The sequence below is a fragment of the Rhinatrema bivittatum genome, chromosome 4, assembly GCF_901001135.1.
Source record: "Rhinatrema bivittatum chromosome 4, aRhiBiv1.1, whole genome shotgun sequence".
Classification (NCBI taxonomy): domain Eukaryota; kingdom Metazoa; phylum Chordata; class Amphibia; order Gymnophiona; family Rhinatrematidae; genus Rhinatrema; species Rhinatrema bivittatum.
In genome coordinates this window covers 191,965,831-191,975,796 of record NC_042618.1, presented here as the reverse complement: position 1 = coordinate 191,975,796, position 9,966 = coordinate 191,965,831, and positions in this window count along the sequence as shown.

Genomic DNA, 9,966 nt, shown 5'->3' with positions numbered 1-9,966 from the left:
GAGAGAATGTCTGGAGGGAGCATGGTGGAGGGAGAAGGAACAAAGTTTGACAGGAGGAGAGATTTCCTGGATGGAGAGAGTGGTATAGGAAAGAATGTGGCGAGAATACCTGGAGGGAGAGAGGTAAAGGGGAAGAGAATGTCTGGAGAGAAGGAGGGAGCATATATAGAGGGGGGGGGGGGGGGGGCACCATCAATAATTTCCATGCAGGGCACCATTTGCCCTCAAGAGCCAGCCCTGGTTATAATCTTTTGAAAATTGCATCTCACAAAATAATGCACTATATGTGGAGCCTGTTATACTATTGCATTCAAATATGCTTTAAAAAGACAGAGAAAGTGCAAATGAGGCTGTACAGGTGAATTTTCAAAGGAGTTACACATGTAAATGTAACAAACTATTGTAGCAATTTTCAAAAGCCATTTACCTGCGTTATGTGCACTTGGGTAAAACCTATTGACAATTCAACATATATTGAGGCAATTTTCAAATGCCTAGTTACACGGGTAAAGTGCATTTACGCAAGTAAAACCCACTTTTTAAGCATGTAAATGCTTTTGAAAATCAAAGAGGTTCAATATGAGTGCTAACAATTTTGATGACTTACTCAAGGTCACTAGCCCTATGCACTAACTCCTGGTCAACCTTGACACGGCATAGCAGGTGTTGGTGATGCTATCCTATATTTCTTTACCTGTGTGCATTATTAAACTAATAACTCACACACAGATGTGTTTATGGGCAAAGCAAATGTCTTTTGCAAATTAAATTCTCTGTGTTTGTTTTACTTATTGCAGACTGGGTTTTAGAATTAACTACTGTAAATCAGCAAAGTAGGAATCTGCCAGGAAAGCCCAGGATCCAATATCCTGAAGGGACTGTAGCATAGTGTGCTTAAGTTATTTCACTGTTGTTCAAGTTTTTCTTTGTCATAAAGCAATCAAAAGAACATAGTTAGTGCCCCTCTAGACTGGATTCTGTGCTCCTCTTCAGCCCAGCCAGCTACATAACGTTTTACAGAGACTTGAATTTTTAAAAACCATTCTGATTTGTTTTTAATTCTGTCTATAACCCCCTTCCTTTTCCATCTGTACAGCTGGGAGTGCAGTTTACGAAGCAAAGCAAAGAGGCCCACAGCCTAGAGAAACTAGAGCAAGTCTTTATTAAAGTTGCTCCCAGAAGCAAGGCCAGAGAAGGAAAAAAAAGAAACTCTGAAGCACATTTCATTTTAAGCTTCCTCTAGGGAGCTCTTTAATCAAGAGTTCTCAGTGCAAATCCTAGAGAATCATTCTCTTGCTTTGTTGTTTATTGTTTCATTTTGGTGGTGGCATCCAGTCACTGCATTTTCAGTCACCCAGCAGGTTTTGTGTTAGCGCAGTTTATTAGAGTGTCAAATCTCCAAACACCTGAGCCTACAGCAGGTTCTGCAAATGGGCCTGGTTTTTAGGACATCCATAACAAATATTCCTCAGTTGCAGCTGCGTGCACATATAGTCCAAGAACAAGGCTAATTTGCATAGCTTGCTAACCTGAAAAACATTTCACTTTCCTGGCCTCAAAGACCGAAATTGGGAGCCCCTGGCCTAGAGATTGCGGCTGCTGAAAAATAATCAATGTCAATGTGTTGGGAAAAGCAGGAAGAATGAGTTTGCTGTGATCCTCAGTTTTTTTTTCAGGATAGAGAAAGACTTCTCTTGGGCATAGGTGCTATTTGGTAGCATTATCCTACCTTTTTGTGCCCACTACTGGGAGAGGAGAGGAGACACTGTGTGTTTGTGTTCTGACCCCTTCTGTTGTTCAGAAGGAGCGTCTTCTTAATGACAGGGATGGGCATGGAACGGGCACACTGTTTACTCGTGAAAGAGATCCTCATCAGGCTGAAGATGGAGGCCAAAACTTGATCTTGATACTAAAAAGAAAAGAGAGAGAAGGAAAAGAATAAGAGGAAAAAATATTCCACTTTTCCATGGCTTAATGTTAGATTTCATTTTCATATAACAGCCTGGCTAACGCAGATGAGACAGCATGAGACTTTTAATATCAGGGTTAGTGGCTGAAGCCCAATTTTTGCATTACTTTCCTCACACAAAGGATGGTGAGTGTAGGAAACAGCCTTCATGATGGTGGGCGGGGGCAAAAGTAGTAAAGAAATTCAAGATAGCGTGAGATGACCAGAGAGAATATTTCACAGCAGCAGCAGCAGAGGTAAAGCTGCAGTTCAGCTGTCAGGGCCATTGGAAGGGGTGGGCAAGAGGAACAACCGCCCAGGACACCAGACCAGGGAGGTAAAAGGAGAGAGAGCAGGATCTACTGCTACCTTTGTTTAGTAGATGTGCTCTATGGCACTTTTACTAAAATTGCTCTACTCATTGCAAATTCTGTCTTTCTTGTTACCAAGGAAAGAACTTGTATCACCGAAATCAGCTATAACTAACTGTATGGGAATCTTAGAAGATTAGTATCAGCTACAATCAATACACAGATAATAAATAACTTGGTGGTCTTAAGCTGCTAGATCTTAAATTATATAATGCTGCATGTCAGTTTAGATTCGTATGGGAGTGAATTTGAGGGGTACCGGCTGGTTGGTCACAGGGTTGTTTAGTAAATAGGTCAATCAGAAGGTGTGGTGAACCTCAGGTGGAGAACTTAATGTAAAAGTGAAAATTCTTCTCTATTGGCACCAGATACAATTCCTATGTCTTGTCTCCCAATAACTGCAGACTACTCAGTGAGGTCTCAGACTGGTATGACATTATTTAAAAGGCATTTGATTTACAAGTTGCATTGCACAGGATACAATGAGTCAACACAGTTCTCAGTTTCTCTGTTGAGCAGTTGAACTATAATATGCAAATTCAATGCAGAGCTCCTTAGGAATTGCTAGACTAGCTTCAGCTTGCTCCATTGTAAGAGTTAAGGGAATTTCAGCATGTGGCCGATTCCATTTCTCTTAAAACAGATGGTCTCTTTTCCCTTATGGAGAACTTCATTTGGCACACGGCTCCTTGTCAGTAGTTCCAAGTTACTTCACTGGGTACTCAGTTTGGGAGACCCCCACTCACGGTTCCCTCTAAGCTGTGCACATCTAAAAGATGACCTCTTAAGTTTGTATCTGAGGCAATGGAGGATGAAGTGACTTGCTGAAGGTTACAAGAGGCAGCAAGATTTGAGCATTGTTCTTGTGGTTCATAGTCTACAGTACTAACCACTAGGCTACTCTTCCACTCAATAACAGTTTATGTCATTTTAAAATGACAACACATCCCTAGTAATTAGTGCAATGCTTGCATCCCAACATGATGGCACATCCCAACCCATTTACCTATATATTTATGTACATTATCTTACTCATAGCTTTGACATAAAGTCAGTTATCTTTTAGATGTTAGCAAATACTGCACATTCTATTATATACCTCATGCTGTTATTCATCCACAATTCCCATTTTATTTGTGATTTTTCATCTTTATTGATAATCTGTAATTTGTTTGGCACTGATTTATGCTACTATGTGTACCATGATTAGCAACTTAAATTAGTAAATGCTGTATACCTCTCTGAATTGCTGTCAGGATTATCTTTTTCTGGCTATATCAATAATTTTTTTAAATTAATATTGTACCTTTCTTGGCTGGTAATCTAATTCAAAGTGGATTACATTCAGATGCTGTAGGTAGGTATTTCCCTGTCCCCAGAGAACATACAATTTAGACAGGCACCTAAGGCAATAAAGAGTAAAGTAACTTTCCCAGGGTCACAAGGAGCATTAGTAGGATCTGAATCCTGACTTCCCTGGTTTACAGCTTGCTGCTTTAACCACTAAGTTACTAGCTATGCTACTTGACCTCTGTTTCCTTATCTGTTAAGTTCAGCTCCTCTTTATTCCATTCAATAACTGTCAGATTGAAAGCTCTTGTAGCACAAGGCGTACTAGCGATATTGTCTCAGTTTGGTTTATTAATGGATAAAGTTGTAATATAAACTATTCCTGACATACATATACTGCAGATATAACAAAACACATAATTTAACGCAAGGCTACAAGCACTCACAAATGGGGCAAAGTTTAATTCCAGTCCATGCCAATTTCTACAATAGAACCCAGAGGTCTATACTAGGATCCACACGGCTTCTGGGCCTCTGAGCTTCCAAATGATGGGAACAGTGAGTCTCCTGGCATCCTAGCATCCCCTTTGAATTCCCCGAGGACAGTCTGCATTTTCAGGGTGGGACCATGCACCAGGCCATCAGCTGCCTGGTTTTATTATTTATCTGCTCCATGCTATGGCTCAGCACACAGCAAAACCAGCCCCAAAAGAAGCAAATCCTAGTTCAAGGCATTTTTGCCTTAACAAGACCAGCTATTCCTTCACCTATCTCATTTACTTCTCTGTCTACCCAAAAATGGGTTTAATTTTCAGAGTAACAAAAATATGCAATGCAGTCAGGTTCTTAAAGCAAAAATATTCTGGGTATTATGAAAACCAGACCTGTTTGGCAACCTCAAGGAACTAATTTGGGAACCACCAATTTTATTCTCCACAGCTCTCACTTTTGTCTACCTTATTTGTCTTCTCCACCTACACTCACCATCATACCTTCTACCCCACTATCCCCTGCTTCTAGAATTCTCTCCTTTATAATACACCATGCCTTCTCCTTCCTCATATTACAATCCTACTCAGGATTCACTTTTTCAGTCAGGTGTTTCACTAATCAAATACCACTACCCTTCAATGATTATCCTTAGGAACCTTCATTTTTGTTTTTTTTATTGTTCTTTATTTTACCTGGAAATTGATTATGACAAGGACAAAAACAGGAGAAAATCAGTTGAAAAAAACCTATTTATTATTTTTCCAGGTAAATATCGGTGTTTATTTTGATGGACAGAAGCCAGGACCATAAGGATATTCTCCCACACCATCAACTCAGCAGCATCATCCCCATCTCTGCCCGTGCCCCTCTCTCCCCACCCTGCCGAGAATCTCCCTCCCCTCCCCCCCCCCATTCCCACACATTGCCACAGCATTCATCCTTTCTGGTGGTGGCTCCGGGCTTTTCCTCTCTCCTTCAGCCGCAGGCTTAACCCCCCACATTCTGCAGCACTGCACTTCTGCTTACGTGCAGGGCCAGGGAGTCTGCTGGAAAGAGTTTCTGGTGGGCATGGCCCACTTCCAATGCATCGGCTGCTTGGTGGGTGAGGAGGCGGGACCTGAAACAAGGCATGGGCGACACTGGAGGGTGAGTGCTTTCACTGGTGGGGGCGGGACTTGAATGCAGCATGCGCATTGGCCCACACTGGCTTCCAGCAGCAGTAGCTGGAGGCTTTGAAATGCTACATCCGCAGCTCTGGAGCAGCTTTTTAATCAGCCTAAAATTAGGGTGAATATCGATTTAAACTAATTATCACCTTTGGAAAAATCCAAGAATTTATGAGTAAATATCAGTTTAAACTGAAAATGCAGGACCCTAATTATCCTACACTCACTAATGACCTGCTTCCTACATCATCATCATCAACTGTTTTTACAGCTTTTCTCACTAGTGCCCTCCCTACATTATTATCATCACCTCGTGGCTACATGGCATGGATTTTACTGTTTGACCACATCCTCCCCCCATGTCTTCTGCTTGATCCTTAAATTAGATGAGGTAAAAAAGCTTTTGTACTGTATCCATATATATATATTTATTTATTTATTTGTTGAGTTTTATATACCGTCATTCGGTGAAGCCATCACAACGGTTTACAAGGTTCAAAAGGTATTTTCTTAACAATTGTGAATTAAGGTGTAACAGGATACATATTATAAACAAAAAGTTAATCTTTTTATAGTCCAGAAAAAAATCATTTTTGAGTGAGAAGGGTTTGTTTGGTGCTGGTTGGTGACAAGTTATTTTGTGGATTCGGTTGGTGTATATATATATATATATATGTTAGTAATTTACTGCATGGCACATTTGGGCATTTTCCATTTGTTTTTCCAATGAAAATTGGCTATGACAAGTTGTGCTGTCATTTAAACTCTCTCTTCAAATTGAGATTATCTATTGTTTTTTTAACTAACGTTCCATAATGCAATGGCTTGGGTTTTGTTGATAAAGCAACAATTTTGATGACTCTTTTTCTACCATACATATAGAATATGAATTGAGATTGTGTGTTGTAGACCTGCACATTATTGATCGTAGAAGCTTACAGTAACTTCAAATTGCCATAATGTCTGAACTAGAATAATTCCTTTGTTATACTTTGGCCCTGCAACAACCACAGTAACAATTGTCCCTTGCTGAGCATCTACTGTTTTCTGTAATTCAGTGTAGTAGTCCCACCCAGCAGTGTAGTCTGCATAATGATGAATTACCCCTCTGTGAATAGACTTCTGAGGGGGACTGGCCTTGAAATTAGCATTCTAGCTGTGCTCCAAACTCCTTTAGCTTTGAGCCAGTAAACACACATTTATTATTTCAGAAACCAGGGCTGCAGTAAAAGAGCTGCACGTGAAGGGTTAATTGTAGACAGGTATGAACCTCTATATACAGAGCATTCCACCATTTGGTTATACTCTCCTAAGGGAAATAAACTATGAATGAAATGTAACCTGGTATACCTTTCATTATCTGTCAGCTCATTATAGCCCTTGAAGATATATATTTATTACACTAATAACTGGGCCCAGTAATACACATGCATAAACATTTATTTATGTATTTATTTAAAGTTTCTTATATACTGCATTCTCTAATAGTCAAAGCGGTTTACAATTAAGAGTTTACAATTAAGAACATACATTAAATACATAGATATACATACATAGACTCAACTTGTTTACATTTGCTGAATAAAGTTAATAAGCCAGTTGTGTCATGTTGCTACACATTGCCATTTTCAATCATAAAGAAGATGGGGTTACTGCTAAGAAGATGGAAATTTATTCTCCACTAATCACCAGTACTGGAGGCCTGAAAACAGAGCCAAATTTTCAGCAATTTTTTGAAAGTTTTTGTGTCAGATGTTACTCACAGCTTTTCCGGCATGGTATGCCAGATTAAAGGACCAGCCATGGAAAACACTCTGTCTTACCTCCTTGAGGTGGCATGATGCATTGTAGGGATTTCTAATAATCCTGTGTCGAACGCAGTGCATGTTGGCCAGGTATATACCCACAAAGTTGATCCGAGCCATAAACCATTAGTATTGATGATTTTATGGATCATCAAAAGAATTTTATATTTAACCCTGGATTCAACTGGTGACCAATGAAGACGTGATAACACAGGTGTGATGTGGTCAAGGCGGGAATGCCCTGTTAGAACTCTTTTTCTGCTGAGTTCTGCAACCGCTGCAGCAATCTTAGGGTACTGCTGGAGAGGCTGAGAAACAACGAAGAACAGTAGTCTATTCCCATGAACAGTAAAGTCTGAGCTCCCACGTGGAAGTCGTTTGAAGCGCCTAAGCATCCGCACGTTGCAGTAAGCAGATTTTATTAAATTTCAGATGTGCACGCTCACGGACAGGCTTGAATCCAGCAGTAGCCCAAGATCGCTGGATTTTCCCTGGGCTTCTGAGGGCAACAGGCAATAATGAAGCAAATAAAGAATTCAACTGGGATGTACAAAGAGATACCCCTTATGCCCCTGGCATAAGGGGTTCAAAATTAACCATGGAAATGATAAATGCAGGCAATAACTATGCTTTTAAGCTGGTGATGAACATCACTGGAGTATAGTCGAAAAGATCATTGATTTGTGCAAGGGCCAGATGCATGAGAAAGGTTACCCACATTTCCAAGCTCACCTGAGTAGTGCTCTTCACTCTGCTTCCTGAGGCCTATATTCTCTGCACATACACCGTAGCAAAAAGAGCTGTGGTCACAGCTTGCGTGGGCATCTCAGCAATGACAAGAGTTCAATGGAGAAGTGGCACTGTAACTCCTAGTGAGTTATGACTATTCTTGTCTTGAGCCATCTACATATGTACTGATGCAAAACCTAGCTAGGATACCCACTATGGAGCACTCGCAGGGGACAGCAGGCCTACATGGGCAGAATCACAGGCAGCACCATTGCTCTTTTTTCTAACTCTGACTGAGTCACAAGACAGAGCATCAAAATCTTTGTCCTCTCCAGCTTTCTAATTGACCAAATCCTCCTCTGTACTCTCATTGGCTCTTAGTCATTAGATCAGGGGCATAGTGCAGGCCCATGAGGAAATGACAAGCTGAGGCAGTCATGTTGAGAAGGGCTGCAGATGTCTTAGAAGCAACAACCTGGGGCTGCACTTTGACCATAGGCTTGAAGGAATGGAGTGACCGTACAAGGGACAATGTAAAAGGGCACTAAATCAGTTTGAAAACAGATGGTTGTAAAATCATGATACATATATTCAACACTAATAATTTAAAAATCTGTCTGGGCTTTGAATATTGTGTTGTTCAGAAGAAATCTCTTATGATGGGAGCTATTTTATAAAGTGAAGAAAACAAATGCTTGCATAATGGGTCATTTTCAGGATAACTTGCATTCCATAGACTACAAACTTGCATTCCATAGACTACAAACCCTAAGGTTAGTTTTAAAGTTGACCCATTAAACTTGAAGCACCGGGAAATAAGTCTTTACTGAACTAATTTTGGCCATAATCATGTCGAATAAAGCAAGTCATAAATCTAGTACCAAGCATTACAAGTGATTGCCCCAACTGCTGCCATCACTCAAGTCACCATCCATTTCTGTCTAACACTGTTTCAAGACAGTTATCTGATGGATATTGACAGAAGAAGTGGATCTTAGAGACATGCAAAAACAAAGAAGTTATTTATGTCACAGTGTGAGGTGGAGAAAAGGGGCAAATCATATTGCATTGGTACCTCCAAGTGTCCTTATTATCTAAACATGTTTGGTATTCAGTTTTAATTGCCACTCAAAGATCGGTAGAAATTGCAAGACTTCCTCAGGTGATTCTGAAGACAAAGATTTCACAGTGTAGGAGTTCAAGCACCATGCAATGAGCAGCAACGGGTGAAACTGAAATGTAGGCCGAGTGAAATGTATTTTACTATGGCTGTTCTCATGTGCAGTAGTGCTAGATTTTCTCAAAAGCCTTGCTTTAATGCAGTGAACAATATAGGAGATCTGCCCTTTTCACCAACAGATCAATTTAATGTAATCTTTAGCTTAAAATAGGGCCTAATAACTTTTCCCACAAAAGCATCTTCCCCTTTGTTCTGACTCCTGAGTCATTTATACTTTGCAGTGTTTGCTGTGAGGCACCTTATCCACGATGTCTTATAAAAACTGAGAGGTCCATATTCAGCGCCACTTAGTGGCATAAGTTTCAACTTATTCAGCTAAGTAGCAGCAGCTGAATAAGTGCCCAGGATCAGCAGACGGCACATAGCTGGTTAACTACTTATCTGGCTTAATAGTTAGCCGGTTAAGTGGCAAGCTGGGTGAGGGAATAACTGTGAGGAGCCAAGTTAGCTGGATAAGTTATTTGGTTAACTACAATATTCAGAGTTAGCCTGATAATTTATCCAGGTAAGTCTGGTTGTCCTGTAGATCTATCTGGCTAACTTTATGGTAGCCGGGTATATTCAATGGCATGCCCATGGCCATTGAATATACAAGCTAAGAGAGTCGGTTAGGTTTATCCAGCTAACTAGCCGAGCCATACAGCAACTGAATATGGACTTCTAAATTAAATAAACAAAATAACTTGGGCTGGTGAAATGGCTTAGAGGCCTTTTTTTAAGCTGCACGAAAAAGGTGCATTAATGCAAGTAAATTCCCTTTGGATTTACTAAATAATAGCAAACCCCGTGTTGCCCTGGGCCACCATCATGCATTGCCACGACAATATGTGACCATAAGTCCAGGGTAACACACAAGCATGGCCCAAGGCTGTGATATTTAAGCAGGGTAATTTTCAGTCCGTATGTTCTTTTTACCAGCAGTCTT